At 38.3% G+C, this 16,763-nt stretch overlaps 1 protein-coding gene across 4 annotated transcripts in view; it reads right to left on the reverse strand.

Moving 5' to 3' along the window:
• Positions 1 to 16,763, reverse strand: part of FCHSD2 (FCH and double SH3 domains 2) — a 332,064-nt gene that overhangs the window by 68,102 nt on the left and 247,199 nt on the right.

Consider the following 16,763-nt stretch of genomic DNA (forward strand, 5'->3'; position numbering starts at 1 on the left):
TTAAGAAGGCAAGAAGATAGTTTTTACACAAAAATCTATTCTGTGTAATACAGAACAGGGTGCACATAAGGAAGCACATTGGTCTTTTCCACCTCTCCCAGCTCTAAAATTTTATGGGCCTCTTAAAGTCTGTTTCATGGCCATTGCCATCCACTAGGAAACTGCCAGATAATCCTATCCACAGCACCAAATAGTGTTTGTAAGAGTATTTCTCAGCACCTTCTTGAGGAGGTTACACACTAATTACCATCTTACAGCATACCAAGAAGACAGGCTAGAAAGGAATTTCTTTTTTCTCTCTTCTTTTTTTTGAGATGGCGTCTTGCTCTGTTGCCTGGGCTGGAGTACAGTGGCGCAACCTCAGCTCACCACAAGCTCTGCCTCCCAGGTTCATGCCATTCTCCTCCCTCAGCCTCCCGAGTAGCTGGGACTACAGGCGCCCGCCACTGTGCCCTGCTAATTTTTTTGTACTTTTTTAGTAGAGACGGGATTTCACCATGTTAGCCAGTGTGGTCTTGATCTCCTGACCTCGTGATCCGCCCGCTTCGGCCTCCCAAAGTGCTGGGATTACAGGCGTGAGCCACTGCGCCTAGCCTGGAATTTCTATAAAAGAAGAATTCTGATACACAGAAAGCAGAAGAACAAATAGCACAGAAAGGCAGCCATCTGAAAAAAATTCATTGTATTTACATACCTTGGGAAAGAGTGGAAATCAGCATCTGATGGGGCACCCCACTTTCTATTTTGCTAACACATTGCTTACCCCTTACTTATCTTTCATTTGCAGTATATTATAGCCCATTAGCACCTCTGCTAGAAGATGGGCAGAAGAAGAAAAAAAAAGTTCAAAGTAACTCTGTAGCTCTAATTTAGTAGTCCTGGGAAAAGGGATAATTGAGGAGATACAAAAAATAGTAGGTGTATATTGCATTTTGTTTACCAGTGCAATCTCAGTTCTCTATTGCTTCCCACCCCCTCACTCTACCAACCATTTATTGAGAGAGTTTACCAGGTCCAACATGAAACCCAGGGATGAGGGGGATATATAGATGAATAAGACGAACAAACAAGGTTAGTATCTTCAAAGAATTTATAATATGGAAACTGGGTGAACCAAACACACTACATAATTAAAATACACCACGGAGTGTGTAGAGGGTATGGGAAGAGAACAAGGTGATATTTAATCCAGGCTGATGATGGGGTGAGATGAGGTGAGGAGTTGTTAGAATATGGTCTGGGAAGGCTGGCTGAATAAACATATTCTCAAAGAGAAATGTACTTTGTTCTCTTCTTGGATTCCAGCTTTAAGCTAGAATAGCTGTGAAAGCTCATTACACAGCCCTCAGAGCCTCTCTAATCACCATGCAGAAAAGTTAAGAGGATCACCTCTCTAGCTGCCAAACCTGTCCTCAAGCACTATTAATCTTTTTGTTTTGTTTCTCTTGAGGAGGAGGTTTCAACCTTTTAAAATTTTAAACTCTTTGTTACGGAAAATTTCAAATACACATGTAAGTAAAGACAACAGTAGAATGTATCCTCATGTCTTCATCACCCCGTTTCCAAAACATCCCCTTATGACCAATATTCTTTCATCTTTAAGCCCATCTACCTCTTCTACTCCTAATTATATTGAACAAGTTCCAGACATATCATTTAATTTATAAATATTTCAGTACATCTAAAAGATAAGGATTCTTTTAAGAAAATATATCCACATTACAATTTACAGTAAGTACTTATAAAGCAACAAGTTCTCAAATTTCCCTGATTGTTTCCTTTATTACAAAAAAGTTTTTCAAATCAGGATACAAATATAGCCCCCACAGTGCAACTGCACGATGCTGTTTAGGTTTCCTTTCCTATACACGTTTCTTCATCTATCTCTGCTTTTCTCCCTCTTGCAATTTAATTGTTGAAGAAACTAGGTTTTTGTTCTGTAGAGTTTCCTGCAGTCTGGGAAAAAAATGACAAAGATGTAATTTTTATTACATCCTTGTAGTATTCTGTTTCCAGTATTTCCTATACATTGGAATGGGTGCTTTTTGTCTTGTTTATTTATTTATTTTCTTGAGAAGGTAACATTTACTTCCATCAGGAGGCTTGCTTCTTTTTACAAACAGCTGTAGTAGGCTGAATGGTAGCGTCTCAAAAGATATGTTCATGTCCTAATTCCCAAAACCTGTGAATGTTACTTCATTTGGCAAAAGTGGCTTTGTAGAAGTCCAAGATCAAGTGTTGACAGTTTGATTTCTTCTGAGGGTAATTATTGTCAGCTTGTAGTTGGCCATTTTCTTCTGGTATCTTCATGTGATCTTCTCCCTGTGCCTGTTTGTGTCCCATTCTCCTTTTTTTCAAAAAGTTTTAATTTTTAATTTTTGTGGGTATATAGTAGGTATTTATATTTATGGGGTACATAAGATATTTTGATACAGGACTACAACGTATAATAATCATATCAAGGTAAATGGGGGTATCCACCACCTCAAGCATTTATCCTTTGTATTACAAACAATCCAATTATACTTTTTAATTTTTATTATACTTTAAGTTCTAGGGTACATGTGCACAACGTACAGGTTTGTTACATAGGTATACATGTGCCACGTTGGTTTGCTGCACCCATCAACTCATCATTTACATTAGGAATTTCTCCTAATGCTATCCCTCCCCTAGCCCCCCACCCCAACAGGCCCCAGTGTGTGATGTCCCCTACCCTGTGTCCATGTGTTCTCATTGTTTGGCTCCCACCTATGAGTGAGAACATGCAGTGTTTGGTTTTCTGTCCTTGTGATAGTTTGCTTAGAATGATGGTTTCCAGCTTCATCCATGTCCCTGCAGAGGACTTGAACTCACCCTTTTTAATGGCTGCATAGTATTCCATGGTGTATATATGCCACATTTTCTTAATCCACTCTATCACTGATGGACATTTGGGTTGGTTCCAAGTCTTTGCTATTGTGAATAGTGCTGCCATAAACATATGTGTGCATGTGTCTTTACAGTAGAATGATTTATAATTCTTTGGGTATATACCCAGTAATGGGATTGCTGGGTCAAACGGTATTTCTAGTTCTAGATCCTTGAGGAGTTGCCACACTGTCTTCCACAATGGTTGAACTAATTTACGCTCCCACCAACAGTGTAAAAGCATTCCTATTTCTCCACATCCTCTCCAGCATCTGTTGTTTCCTGACTTTTTAATGATTGCCATTCTGTTGTGAGATAGTATCTCATTGTGGTTTTGATTTGCATTTCACTGACGATCAGTGATGATGAGCATTTTTTCATATGTCTGTTGGCTGCATAAATGTCTTCTTTTAAGAAGTGTCTGTTCATATCCTTTGCCCACTTTTTAATGGGGTTGTTTTTTTCGTGAAAATTTAAGTTCTTTGTAGATTCTAGATACTAGCCGTTTGTCAGATGGGTAGATTGGAAAGATTTTCTCCCATTCAGTAGGTTGCCTGTTCACTCTGATGATAAGTTTCTTTTGCTATGCAGAAGCTCTTTAGTTTAATTAGATCCTATTTGTCTATTTTGGCTTTTGTTGCCATTGCTTTTGGTGTTTTAGTCATGAAGTCTTTGCCCATGCCTATGTCCTGAAGGGTATTGCCTAGGTTTTCTTCTAGGGTTTTTTATTGTGTTAGGTCTTAGATTTAAGTCTTTAATCCATCTTGAGTTAATTTTTGTATAAGGTATAAGGAAGGGATCCAATTTAAGCTTTCTGCAAATAGCTAGCCAGTTTTCCCAGCACCATTTATTAAATAAAGAATCCTTTCTCCATTGCTTGTTTTTGTCAGGTTTATCAAAGGTCAGATGGTTGTAGGTGTGTGGTGTTATTTCTGAGGCCTTTCTTCTGTTCCACTGGTCTACATATCTGTTTTGGTAACAGTACCATGCTGTTTTGGTTACTGTAGCCTTGTAGTATAGTTTGAAGTCAGGTAGCACGATGCCTCCAGCTTTGTTCTTTTTGCTTAGGATTATCTTGGCTATGCAGGCTCTTTTTTGGTTCCATATGAACTTTAAAGTAGTTTTTTTCCAATTCTGTGAAAAAGTCAGTGGTAGCTTGATGGGGATAGCAATGAATCCATAAATTACCTTGGGCAGTATGGCCATTTTCACCATATTGATTCCATTTGTTTGTGTCCTCTTTTATTTCGTTAGCACTGGTCTATAGTTCTTGAAGAGGTCCTTCACATCCCTTGTAAGTTGGATTCCTAGGTATTTTATTCGCTTTGTAGTAATTGTGAATGGGAGTTCACTTATGATTTGGCTGTCTGTCTGTTATTGGTGGAATGCCTGTGATTTCTGCACATTAATTTTGGATTCTGAGACTTTGCTGAAGTTGCTTACCAGCTTAAGGAGATTTTGGGCTGAGACAATGGACTTTTCTAAATATATAATCATGTAATCTGCAAACAGACACAATTTGACTTCCTCTTTTCTTAACTGACTACCCTTTATTTCTTTCTCTTGCCTGATTGCCCTAGCCAGAACTTCCAACACTATGTTGAATACAAGTGGTGAGAGTGGGCATCCTTGTCTTGTGCCAGTTTTCAAAGGGAATGCTTCCAGTTTTTGCCCATTCAGTATAATATTGGCTGTGAGTCTGTCATAAATAGCTCTTATTATTTTGAGATATGTTCCATCAATATCTAGTTTATTGAGAGTTTTTAGCATGAAGGGCTGTTGAATTTTGTTGAAGCCCTTTTCTACATCTATTGAAATAATCATGTCTTTTTGTTTTTTTTTTTTGAGATGGAGTCTCACTCTGTCTCCCAGGCTGGAGTGCAGTGGTGTGATCTTGGTTCACTGCAAGCTCCGCCTCCTGGGTTCATGCCATTCTCCTGCCTCAGCCTCCCGAGTAGCTGGGACTACGGGTGTCTGCCACTGTGCCTGGCTAATTTTTTGTATTTCTAGTAGAGATGGGGTTTCACCGTGTTAGCCAGGATGGTCTCGATCTCCTGACCTCATTATCCACCCAACTTGGCCTCCCAAAGTGCTGGGATTACAGGCGTGAGCCACTGTGCCCAGCCGGTTTTGTTATTTTTAAATGTATAATAAACTATTGTTGATGTGGTCACCTTATTGTGTCATCGAATACTAGATCTTATTCATTCTATCTAACTATATTTTTTGTACCCATTAACCATCCTGGCTCCCCCAACACCTGACTACCCTTCCCAGACTCTGGTAAACATCCTTCTACTCTTTATCTCCATGAGTTCAATTTGTTTTACTTTTTTAACTTTCACAAATAAGTGAGAACATGTGAAATTTGTCTTTCTGTGCCTAGTTTGTTTCACTTAACATAATGACCTCCAGTTTTATCTATGTTGTTGTAAATGACAGGATCTCATTCTTTTTCATGGCTGAATAATACTCCATTGTGTATATATACCAAGTTTTCTTTATCTGTTCATCTGTTAATGGACACTTAGGTTGCTTCCAAATCTTGGCTATTGTGAATAGTGCTGCAATCAACATGAGAGTGCAGATATCTCTTTGATATATTGATTTCCTTTCTTTTGGGTGTACACCTAGCAGTGAGATTGTTGAATCATACGGAAGTTCTATTTTTAGTTGTTGAGGAACTGCCAAACTGTTTTCCATAGTGGTTGTACTAATTTACATTCCCAGCAACAGTTTACAAGGGCTCCCTTTTCTCCAAATCCTCACCAGCGTCTGTGTTACTGCCTGTCCTTTGGATAAAAGCCACTTGAACTAGGGTGATATACTATCTTACTGTAGTTTTGATTTGCATTTCTCTGATGATCAATGATGTTGAGTACCTTTTCATATGCCTATCTGCCATTTATTTTTATTATTTTTTGAGACAGGGTCTCACCCAGGCTAGAGTGCAGTGGTGCAATCTCAGCTCACTGCACCTTCTGCGTCCCTGGCTGAAGAGATCCTCCCACATCAGCCTCCTACAGACATATGCCACATGCCCTGCTATAGTTTTGTATTTTTTGTAGAGATGGGGTTTCACCATGTTATCCAGGCTGGTCTCTAATTCCTGGGCTCAAGTGATCTGCCCACCTTGGCGTCCCACAGTGTGGGATTACAGGCGTGAGCCATTGCACCTTGCCCTGTCTGCTATTTATATGTCTTTTTTTGAGAAATGTCTATTTAGATCTTTTGCCTATTTTTAAATCAGATTATTAAATTTTTTTTCCTATAGAGTTATTTGAGCTCCTTATATATTCTCATTATTAATCCTTTGTTAGATGGATATTTTGCAAATATTTCCTCCCATTCTGTGGGTTGTTGCTTCACTTTGTTGATTGTTTCCTTTGCTGTGCAGAAACTTTTTAACTTGATATGATCCCACTTGTCCATTTTTGCTTTGGTTGCCTGTGTTTGCAGGGTATTACTCAAGAAATCTTTACCTAGTCCTATGTCTTAGAGAGTTTCCTAATGTTTTCTTTTAGTAGTTTCATAGTTTGAGGTCTTAGATTTAAGTCTTTAATCCACTTTAATTTTTGTATATGGCAAGAGATAGGGGTCTTAATTCTTCTGCATATGAATATAAATATCCAGTTTCTCCAGCATCATTTATTAAAGCGATTGTCCTTTCTCCAATGTATGTTCTTGGCAACTTTGTCAAAAATGAGTTCACTGCAGATGGGTGGATTTGACTCTGGGTTCTCTATTCTGTTCCACTGATATTTGCTTTTATGCCAGTACCATGCTGTTTTGGTTACTATAGCTTTGTAGTATAATTAGAAGTCACACAATAGGATTCCTTCAGTTTTGTTCTTTTTGTTCAGGATAGCTGGAAAGCTTTGGTTATTCTGGGTCTTTTGTGGTTCTATAAAAATTTTAGGATTGTTTTTTCTATTTCCATGAAGAATGTCACTGGTATTTTGTTTTTTTTTTTTTTTTTGAGATGGAGTCTCGCTCTGTCGCCCAGGCTGGAGTGCAATGGCCGGATCTCAGCTCACTGCAAGCTCCACCCTCCCGGGTTCACGCCATTCTCCTGCCTCAGCCTCCCTAGTAGCTGGGACTACAGACGCCCGCCACCTCGCCCGGCTAGTTTTTTGTATTTTTAGTAGAGACGGGGTTTCACCGTGTCAGCCAGGATGGTCTCGATCTCCTGACCTCGTGATCCGCCCGTCTCGGCCTCCCAAAGTGCTGGGATTACAGGCTTGAGCCACCGCGCCCGGCCTGTCACTGGTATTTTGATAGAGACTGCATTGTATCTGTAGATTGCTTTGGGCAGTATAGACATTTTAAGAATATTGATTCTCCCAATCCAACAACATGGAATAGCTTTCCATTTGTTTGTGTCCTCTTCAATTTATTCCTTCCTTCCTTCCTTCCCTCCCTCCCTCCCCCACCCCCTTCCTTCCTTCCTTCCTTTTTTTTTTTTTTGACGGAGTTTTGTTTCACTTTTGTTGCCTAGGCTGGAGTGCAGTGGCATGATCCCGGCTCACTGCAACCTCCATCTCTTGAATTCAAGTGATTCTCCTGTCTCAACCTCCTAATTTCTGTCATTGTAAGAGATCTTTCACTTCTTTGGTTAATTCCTATGTATTTTAATGTATTTGTAGCTATTGTAAATGACATTACTTTCTTGATTTATTTTTCAGAATCTTGCTGCTGGCATATAGAAATGCTACTGATTTTTGAATGTTGATTTTGTATCTTGCAACTTTACTAAAGGTGTTTATCAGTTTGAATATTTTGGTGGAGTCTTCAGGTTTTTCAAAATATAAGCCTATATCATCTGCAAAGAATAATAATTTGACTTCTTTCTTTCCACTTTGGATGCTCTTTCTTTCTTTCATCTGACTGCCGTAGCTAGGACTTCTAGTATTATGTTGAACAACAGTGGTAAAAGTGGGCATCCTTGTCATGTTCCAGATCTTAGAGGAAAGGCATTCAGTTTTTCTCCATTCAGTATGATACTCATTGTGGGTCTGTTATACATGGCTTTTATTGTGTTGAGATACGTTCCCTCTACACCCAGCTTATTGAAGGGTTTTATCATAAGGGAATGTTAAATTTTATCAAATGCTTTTTCAGCATCAAATGAAATGATCATACAGTTTTTGCCCTTCATTCTGTTGATACGATGTATCATGCAGAGTGATGTGTGTATGTTGAACCATCCTTGCATTCTTGGGATACATTCCACTTGGTCATGATGAATAATCTTTTTAATGCGTTGTTGAATTCAGTTTGCTAGTATTTTATTGAGGATTTTTGCATTAATGTTCATCAGGGATACTGGCTTGTTTTTATTTTTTGATGTGTCTTTGTCTGATGTTGGTATCAGGGTAATGCTGGCCTCAGAGAATGAGATGGGAAGTATTCCCTCCTCCTCTATTTTTTGGAATTGTTGGAGTAAAATTGGTATTAGTTGTTCTTTAAATATTTGGTAAAATTTCACCACAAAGCCACCCAGTCCCAGGCTTTTCCTTGCTCAGAGACTTTCTATTACAGCTTTGATTTTGTTACTTGTTTTTTCGTCTCTTCAGGTTTTGAATTTCTTCATGGCTCGATCTTGGTAGGTGTCCATTCTCACAATGCTATAATGGACTACCTGAGACTGGGTAATTTATAAAGAAATGCAGCTTAATTGACCCATGGTTCTGCAGGCTGTACAGGAAGCATGGCTGCGGAGGCTTCTGGAAACTTACAATTATGGCAGAAGGCAAAAGGGAAGCAGCTTAGTCTTACATGGCAGGAGCAGGAGGAAAAGAGAGAAGGGGGAGGTGCTACACACTTTTAAACAACCAGATCTCGTGAGGACTCACTCACTACCAAGAGAACAGCAAGGCAGAAGTCCACCCCTGTGATCCAATTACCTCCCACTGGCCCCCCCTCCAACATTGGGGATTATTATAATTTGATGAGATTTGGGTAGGGACACAAATCCAAACCACATTGGTAGGTTGCATGCATCTAGGAATTTATCCTTTTTTTTTTTTTTTGAGATAGAGTCTCGGTCTGTCGCCCAGGATAAAGTGCAGTAGTGCAATCTTGGCTCACTGCAACCTCTGCCTTCCTGGATCAAATGATTCTCACACCTCAGCCTCCTGAGCAGCTGTGATTTCAGGCATGTGCCACTACACTCGGATAATTTTTGTATAGTAGAGACAGGTTTTTTCCATGTTGGCCAGGCTGATCTCAAACTCCTGGCCTCAAGTGATCCACCCACCTTGGCCTCCTAAAGTGCTGTGATTACATGTGTGAGCCATCGCACCCAGCCCTATTTATCCATTTCTTCTGGGTTTTCCAATTTATTGGCATGTATTGTTCATAGTAGCCTCTAATGATCCTCTGAATTTCTATGGTATTGGTTGTAATGTCTCCTTTTTCACTTCTGATTTTATTTATTTGGTTATTCTCTCTTTTTTTCCTCACTAGTCTGGCTAAAGGTTTGCTGATTTTCAACAGTCAAGCCGAGAGCCAAATCACGAATGGACTCCCTTTCACAACTGACATACAAACAAACAAACAAACAAACCCAAAAAACAAAAACCTAGAAATACCGCTAACGAGGGAAGTGAAGGACCTCTAAAAGGAGAACTACAAATCACTGCTGCTCAAATAAATTAGAGATGATACAAACAAATGAAAAAACATTCTATGCTCATGGATAGGAAGAATCAATATCATAAAAATGGCCATACTGCCCTAAGCTATTTATTTACTTATTTATTTATTTATTTAATTTCAGAAGGAGTCTCACTCTGTCGCCCAGGCTAGAGTGCAGCGGCACACTCTCAGCTCGCTGCAACCTGCACTTCCTGGGTTCAAGTGATTCTCCTGCCTCAGCCTCCTGAGTAGCTGGGACTACAGGCATGTGCCGACTAATTTTTGTATTTTTAGTAAAGATGGGGTTTTACCATGTTGGCCAGGCTGATCTTGAACTCCTGACCTCAAGTGATCTGTCCACCTTGGCCTCCCAAAGTGCTGGGATTACAGGTGTGAGTCAGGTGCCCAGCCTGCCCTAAGCAATTTATAGATTCAATGCTATTCCCATTAAACTACCATCGACATTCTTTGCAGAACTAGAAAAAACTATTTTAAAATTCATATGAAACCAAAAAAGAGTCTGAATAGCCAAGGCAATCCTAAGCAAAAAGAACAAAGCTAGAGGCATCACACTACTCAACTTCAAACTATACCACAGGGCCACTGCAACCAAACAGCATGGCACTAGTACAAGATCAGACACATAGACCAATGAAACAGAATAGAGAACCCAGAAATAAGACTGCACCCCTAAAACCACCTAATCTTCAACAAACCTGACAAAAAGCAATGGGGAAAGGATTCCCTATTTAATAAATGATGCTGGGATAAGTGGCTAGCCAGATGCAGAAAATTGAAACTGGATCCCTTCCTTACACCACATACAAAAGTTAACTCAAGATAGACTAAAGACTTAAATGTAAAACCCAAAACTATAAAAACCCTAGAGGAAAACCTAGGCAATACCATTCAGAATATAGGCATGGGCAAAGATTTCATGATGAAGATGCCAAAAGCAATTGCAGCAGAAGTAAAAATTGACAAATGGGATCTAATAAAACTTAAGAGCTTCTGCACAGCAAAATAAACTATCAACAGGGTAAAAACGCATCCTACAGAATGGGAATTTTTTTTTTTTTTCAAACTAAGCATCTGACAAAGGTCTAATACCCAGCATCTATAAGGAACTTAAATAAGTTTACAAGAAAGGACATGAAAAAGTGGGCAAAGGACATGAAAAAGTGGGCAAAGGACATGAACAGACACTTTTGAAAATAAGATATATATACAGCCAGCAATCATATGAAAAAATCTCAACATCACTGATCATTACAGAAATGCAAATCAAAAGCACAATGAGATACCATCTCACACCAATAAGAATGGCTATTAATAAAAAATTAAAAAACAAAGGATGCTGTCAAAGTAAAGTTGTGGAGAAAAAGGAACAGTTTTGCACTGTTGGTGGGAGTGTAAATTAGTTCAACCTTCGTGGAAGACAAGGTGGCAATTCCTCAAAGACCTAGAGACAGAAAAACCATGTGACCCAGCAATTCCATTACTGAGTATATCCCCAAAGGGATATAAATTGTTCTGTTATAAAGACATATGCTTGCTTATGTTCATTGCAGCACCATTCACAATAGCAGAGACATGGAATAAACCTAAATGCCCGCCAACGATAGACTGGATATAGAAAATGTGGCACATGTCCGGGCGTGGTGGCTCATGCCTGTAATCCCAGCACCTTGGCCAAGGTGGGCGGATCACCTGAGGTCAGGAGTTTGAAACCAGCCTGGCCAACAAGGCAAAACCCCATCTCTACAAAAATACAAAAATTAGCTGGGTGCAGTGGTGGACGCCTATAATCCCAGCTACTTGGGAGGCTGAGGCAGGAGAATCGCTTGAACCCGGGAGGCGGAGGTTGCACTGAGCCAAGATCATGCCATTGCACTCCAGCCTGGGTGATCATGCCATTGCACTCCAGCCTGGGTGACAGAGCAAGACTCTGCCTCAAAAACAAAAAGCAAAAAACAAAAAAAAAAAAGAGAAAAGAAAAGAAAAGAAAATGTGGTATATATACACCACAGAACACTATGCAGCCATAAAAAAAGAATGAGATCATGTCTTTTGCATGAACATAAATGGAGATGGAGGCCATTATCCTTAGCAAACTAATGTAGGAACAGAAAAGCAAATACCACAGGTTCTCATTTATAAGTGGGAGCTAAATTATGAGAATACATGGGAACAATGCACACTGGGGCCTACCAGAGGGTGGAGGGTAGAGGGTGGGAGGAGGGAGAGAATCAGGAAAAATAACTAATGGGTGCTAGGCTTAATATATGGGTGATGAAATAATGTGTACCAAACCCTCCATGATACAAGTTTACCTAGTAATCTGCACATCCTGCACATGTACCCCTGAAATTAAAATTAAAGGGAAAAAAAGGTTTATCAATTTTGTTAATCTTTTTAAGAAACTAGCTTTTCATTTCATTGACCTTTTGGTACACAACTTTTGTTTTTTGTTTTTTTTTAAAGCGACAAGCTCTCGCTCTGTCGCCCAGGCTGGAGTATAGTAGCATGATCATAGCCTGTTGTAGCCTCCAATGCCTGGGCTCAAGTAATTCTTCCGCCTCGGCCTCCCGAGTAGCGGGGACAACAGGTATGCACCACCATGCCTGGCTAATTTTTAAATTTTTTTTGTAGAGATAGGGTCTTGCTATGTTGCCTAGGCTGCTCTTGAACTCCTTACCTCAAGCAATCCCCCCACCTTGGCCTTCCAAAGTATTGGGATTACAAGCATCAGCCACTGTGCCCAGCCTCCTTTGTTCACTTTTAAATTGGGTTGTCTCTGATGTTGACTTAAGAGTAAGTCTCTTACTCTGATGTAAGAGTTCTTTGTATATTCTCAATATGAAATTTTTATCAGATATGCGATGTGCAAATATCTTCTCTCATCATTTGGGTTGATTTCACATTCTTAATAATATCCTTTGATGCACAAAAGCTTTTAATTTGATACAGTCTAATTATCTATGTTTTCCTTTGTTACTTGTGCTTTCAATGTCAAATCTGAGAACGCACTGCCAAATCAAGGTCATAAAGATTTACCTCTATGTCTTCTCTTATAAGTTAGATCATTGATCCATTTTGAGTTAATTTTGTGAGGTAAGGGTTCACAATTTCATTGAACTTCATTCTTTTTTTTTTGAAACAGAGTCTTGCTCTGTCGCCCAGGCTGGAGTGCAGTGGTACGATCTCAGCCCACTGCAACCTCCACCTTTTGGGTTCAAGTGATTCTCCTGCCTCAGCCTCCCAAGCAGCTGGGACTACAGGTGCCCACCACCATGCCCAGCCAATTTTTGTATTTTTAGTAGAGACGGGGTTTCACCATATTGGCCAGGCTGATCTGGAACTCCTGATCTCATGATCCACCCACCTCGGCCTCTCAAAGTGTTGGGATTACAGGTGTGAGCCACCACGCCTGGCCTGAACTTCATTCTTTTGCATGTGGCTATCCAGCGGTCCCAAAACCTTTTTCTGAAGAGAATATTCTTTCTCTACTGAATAGTCATGGCACCTTTGTTGCAAATCAATTGACCATAGATGTTCAGGTTTATTTCTGAACTCTCAATTCTATTTCATTGGTCTATATGTCTATACTTATGTCTATATCACACTATCTTTACTACTGTAACTTTATAGTAAGTTATGAAATTGGGACGTGTGAGTCCTCCAACTTTATTTTTCCTTTTCAATATTATTTAGACTATTTATGGTCCCTTGTAGTTCCATATTAATTCGAGGATTGGGCTGGGTGCGGTGGCTCAAGCCTGTAATCCCAGCACTTTGGCAGGCCAAAGCGGGCGGATCACTTGACATCAGGAGTTCAAGACCAGCCTGGCTAACACGACGAAACCCCATCTTGACTAAAAATACAAAAAAATTAGCCAGGCGTGGTGGCATATGCCTGTAATTCTAGCTACTTGGGAGGCTGAGGCAGGAGAATCGCTTGAACAGGGGAGGTGGAGGTTGCAGTGAGCTGAGCTCATGCCTAGCCTGGGTGACACAGTGAGACCCTGTCTCAAATTAAAAAAAAAAAAAAATTGAGGACCAGCTTTTCCATTTCTGCAAAAAAGGCCATTGGAATTTTGATAGGGACTACATTGAATCTGTAGATCATTTTGGGGAATATTACAATATTAGCAACATAAAATCTCCCAATCCATGAACATTTATTATATGCATTCATATCTTATTTCTTTCAGCAATGTTTTATAGTTTTCAATGTACAGATCTTTAAATCCTCTGGTTAAATTTATTCCTACATAGTTTATTCTTTGAGTATTATTGTAGTTGGAATTATTTTCTTAATTTTCTTTTTGGATCATTCATTGATGGAATATAGAGATGCAACTGATTTTTGTGTTTTTATCTTATATGTTGCTAAGTGTATTAAGTCTATTAGTTTTTTTTTAATGGATTCTCTGAGAGTTTATAAATATAATCATGTCATCTGCAAAGACAGGTAATTTTAATTCTTCTTTTTCAATTTGGATGCCTTTTATTTCTTTTTCTCACTGAATTGCTCTGGCTAGGATTTCCAGTACAATGGTTAATAGCAGTGGTGAAAATGGGTATCCTTGTCTTGTTCCTGATAACCAGCAGGGGAAACTTTCAGTCTTTCATTATTGAATACGATATTGGTTGTGGGGTTTTCACAAATGCTATCCTGTTATGTAAGTTCCCTTCTATTCTAGTTTGCTGAGTGCTTATCACAAAAAAGTACTGAATTTTGTCAAGTCTTTTTCTGTGTCTGTTGAAATGATCATGAAGTTTTTTCCTTCCTTTTATCTACTTTTTTTGGGTTAGACTTCAAGGTATTAAGAACAGTAACATCAGACAATTTAATTTTCAAATAAATGTAGAATAACATTGTTATTTTCTGAATTCTTTTTTTAAATTTATTTTCTGAATTCTTAAATGAACTTTGTTATTAATTGGTTTCCTTATCGAGACAAAAAGCAAGCACACACAAACAGATTATAAAGGCCAGTAGAGCTATCTTTGGAGTTACTATCCTAGAGAGAATACCTATGACAACATCTGCTTCAGTTACATATGCAAAGCATTTCATAAAATATTAAGAAAAGTAAGCTTCATAAATAATTAAAGTTTAACAAAAGCTCCTAGGGCCATCTGTTCCCATTTAGGGGATGAATAATATAGAAAGCACTTTAACATTTACAGTATGTTGGATGAATTACCACCAAAATATCTTTGGGAATATGTCACATTTTGAACAAGGTAATAATGATATAAAATAAAAAAATCTAAAAAGTGTCAAACTTCCCTTTAGGTTGCTTTCAGCAGCATAGCAAGAGCAGCATAACAAGCTCTTCATAACAGAAAAGCACATGGCATAAAACTTGTAGGCCTCCTCCAGTACAAGTCAGAACAAAAGGGCACATCTCCTAGACACATTATTCTTATTAAATTTTTATTCCTACCACTTTCAATTTAAATGTAAGAGCATCTCATTTATTTCTCATTTCTGGGGAGTGAGATACTCATATGAGTGAATGCAGAAAATGAAAGTTTATCTCTTTATGTATCCAAACTAGTTCATAAATTCTTAATTCATTTTCTATTAAAATAATACAACTTAAAGAGAATATAGTAGAAGAGCATGGAAAGCACTATGTGTGAGTGTGTAACCTCAGGCCAAGCCACATAAACTTCTGAGTCCAATTTCCTCCATATAAAATGAACATGGTAATGGCAACCTCATGGGATTCAAAATATACCCCATGCTAAAAGTCTTAAATTGTTAAGTGTGTGTAAAATATTAGCTATCTGTTATGACTATGTTTCCTGTTTTATAAACTAAGGGTAGTGTATCCAGTCCAACTTATTCTTGGAAAAAAACATTTCAAAGAATTTTGCTAGAAGATAACCTCTCTGATAAAATTAGAATAAATGTAATTGGATTAAAAATACAATTTATAATAAAATTAGAAATAAAAATGTCACCCTACCACCCTACCACATACTCCAACTGAATGGAAACTGCAAAACTCATTTCTAAATAATCATGGGTTAATAAGGAGAAAAAACCAGAAATAATAACAAAAGCCCTACATATCACAGAATGCAGTTCAAGCAGAAAGGCACTTTTTTTTTTTTAAGGTTTAAACAAATTTACTTAAAAACAAGAAAGGCTGAAAATATAGGATCTAAATAGAAAAAGAAGTTTGAGAAAGAACAATAACATAAACTGTAAGAAAGTAGAAAGAAATAATGAATATAAAGGCAAAAATTAAGGAAATAGAAACAACACTGAGAAGCACAATAAAGGTCATTTTATCTGGTTCTTGGCAAAGATTAATAAAATAGACTGGTGAGTCTGATCAAAATAAGACGGACAGCACAAACAATATTAAAAACAAAACAGAGACAATTCTAGAAGCAAACAAGTTTATGACATCAAATCTGATAAATGAAATGGACAATTGTCTAGGAAAATTGGACATTTTAATGAAATGGATAATGGTCTAGGAAAATGTAAGTTACCCAAACATACTGAAAAAGAAACAGAAAACCTAAATGGACAAATAAACATAAAAAATTTAATCACGGCTGGGCATGGTGGTTCATGCCTGTAATCCCAGCACTTTGGGAGGCGAGGAAGGTGGACCAATTGAGGCCAGGACTTCAAGACCAGCCTGACCAATATGGTGAAACCTTGTCTCTACTAAAAATAACAACAATAACAAAATTGTTCACTAGTCAAAAATCAACCACTTTATAGAAGGAACAAAGATAAGATGTTTTTCATAGACTTTTCCCCCAACATTCTTTTCTGAAAAATTCATATATATATGCATTAAAATCAAACAAATTATACAGTAAATACTTATATACATACTATATAGATTCTCCAATCAACATTTTACATTTTCCTTTTTTTCTTAGATTTTGGGGGGTAACAATATAAGAAAACAGATATATGACAGGACTTCAAAGCACCAAGCTGGTGATTTTTGTATTTCCATATCAACCTAGCATTTTTAACACTTTTCTAAACACAGAATTGAGAGCTCTGGTACAGTGAAAACGAGAATATATACACAAGAGGCATTCAGGATGACGAGTCTGTGCTTTTCCTTCCTGTCTTTGGACACTGTCATGTGAAAATGGATATCCTGGTCCCTCTCCTAAAAGTATTAGCCAGTCCTCACTCTCCCTGACAAAAAAAAAAAAAAGAA

The sequence above is a fragment of the Macaca mulatta genome, chromosome 14, assembly GCF_049350105.2.
Source record: "Macaca mulatta isolate MMU2019108-1 chromosome 14, T2T-MMU8v2.0, whole genome shotgun sequence".
Taxonomy (NCBI): domain Eukaryota; kingdom Metazoa; phylum Chordata; class Mammalia; order Primates; family Cercopithecidae; genus Macaca; species Macaca mulatta.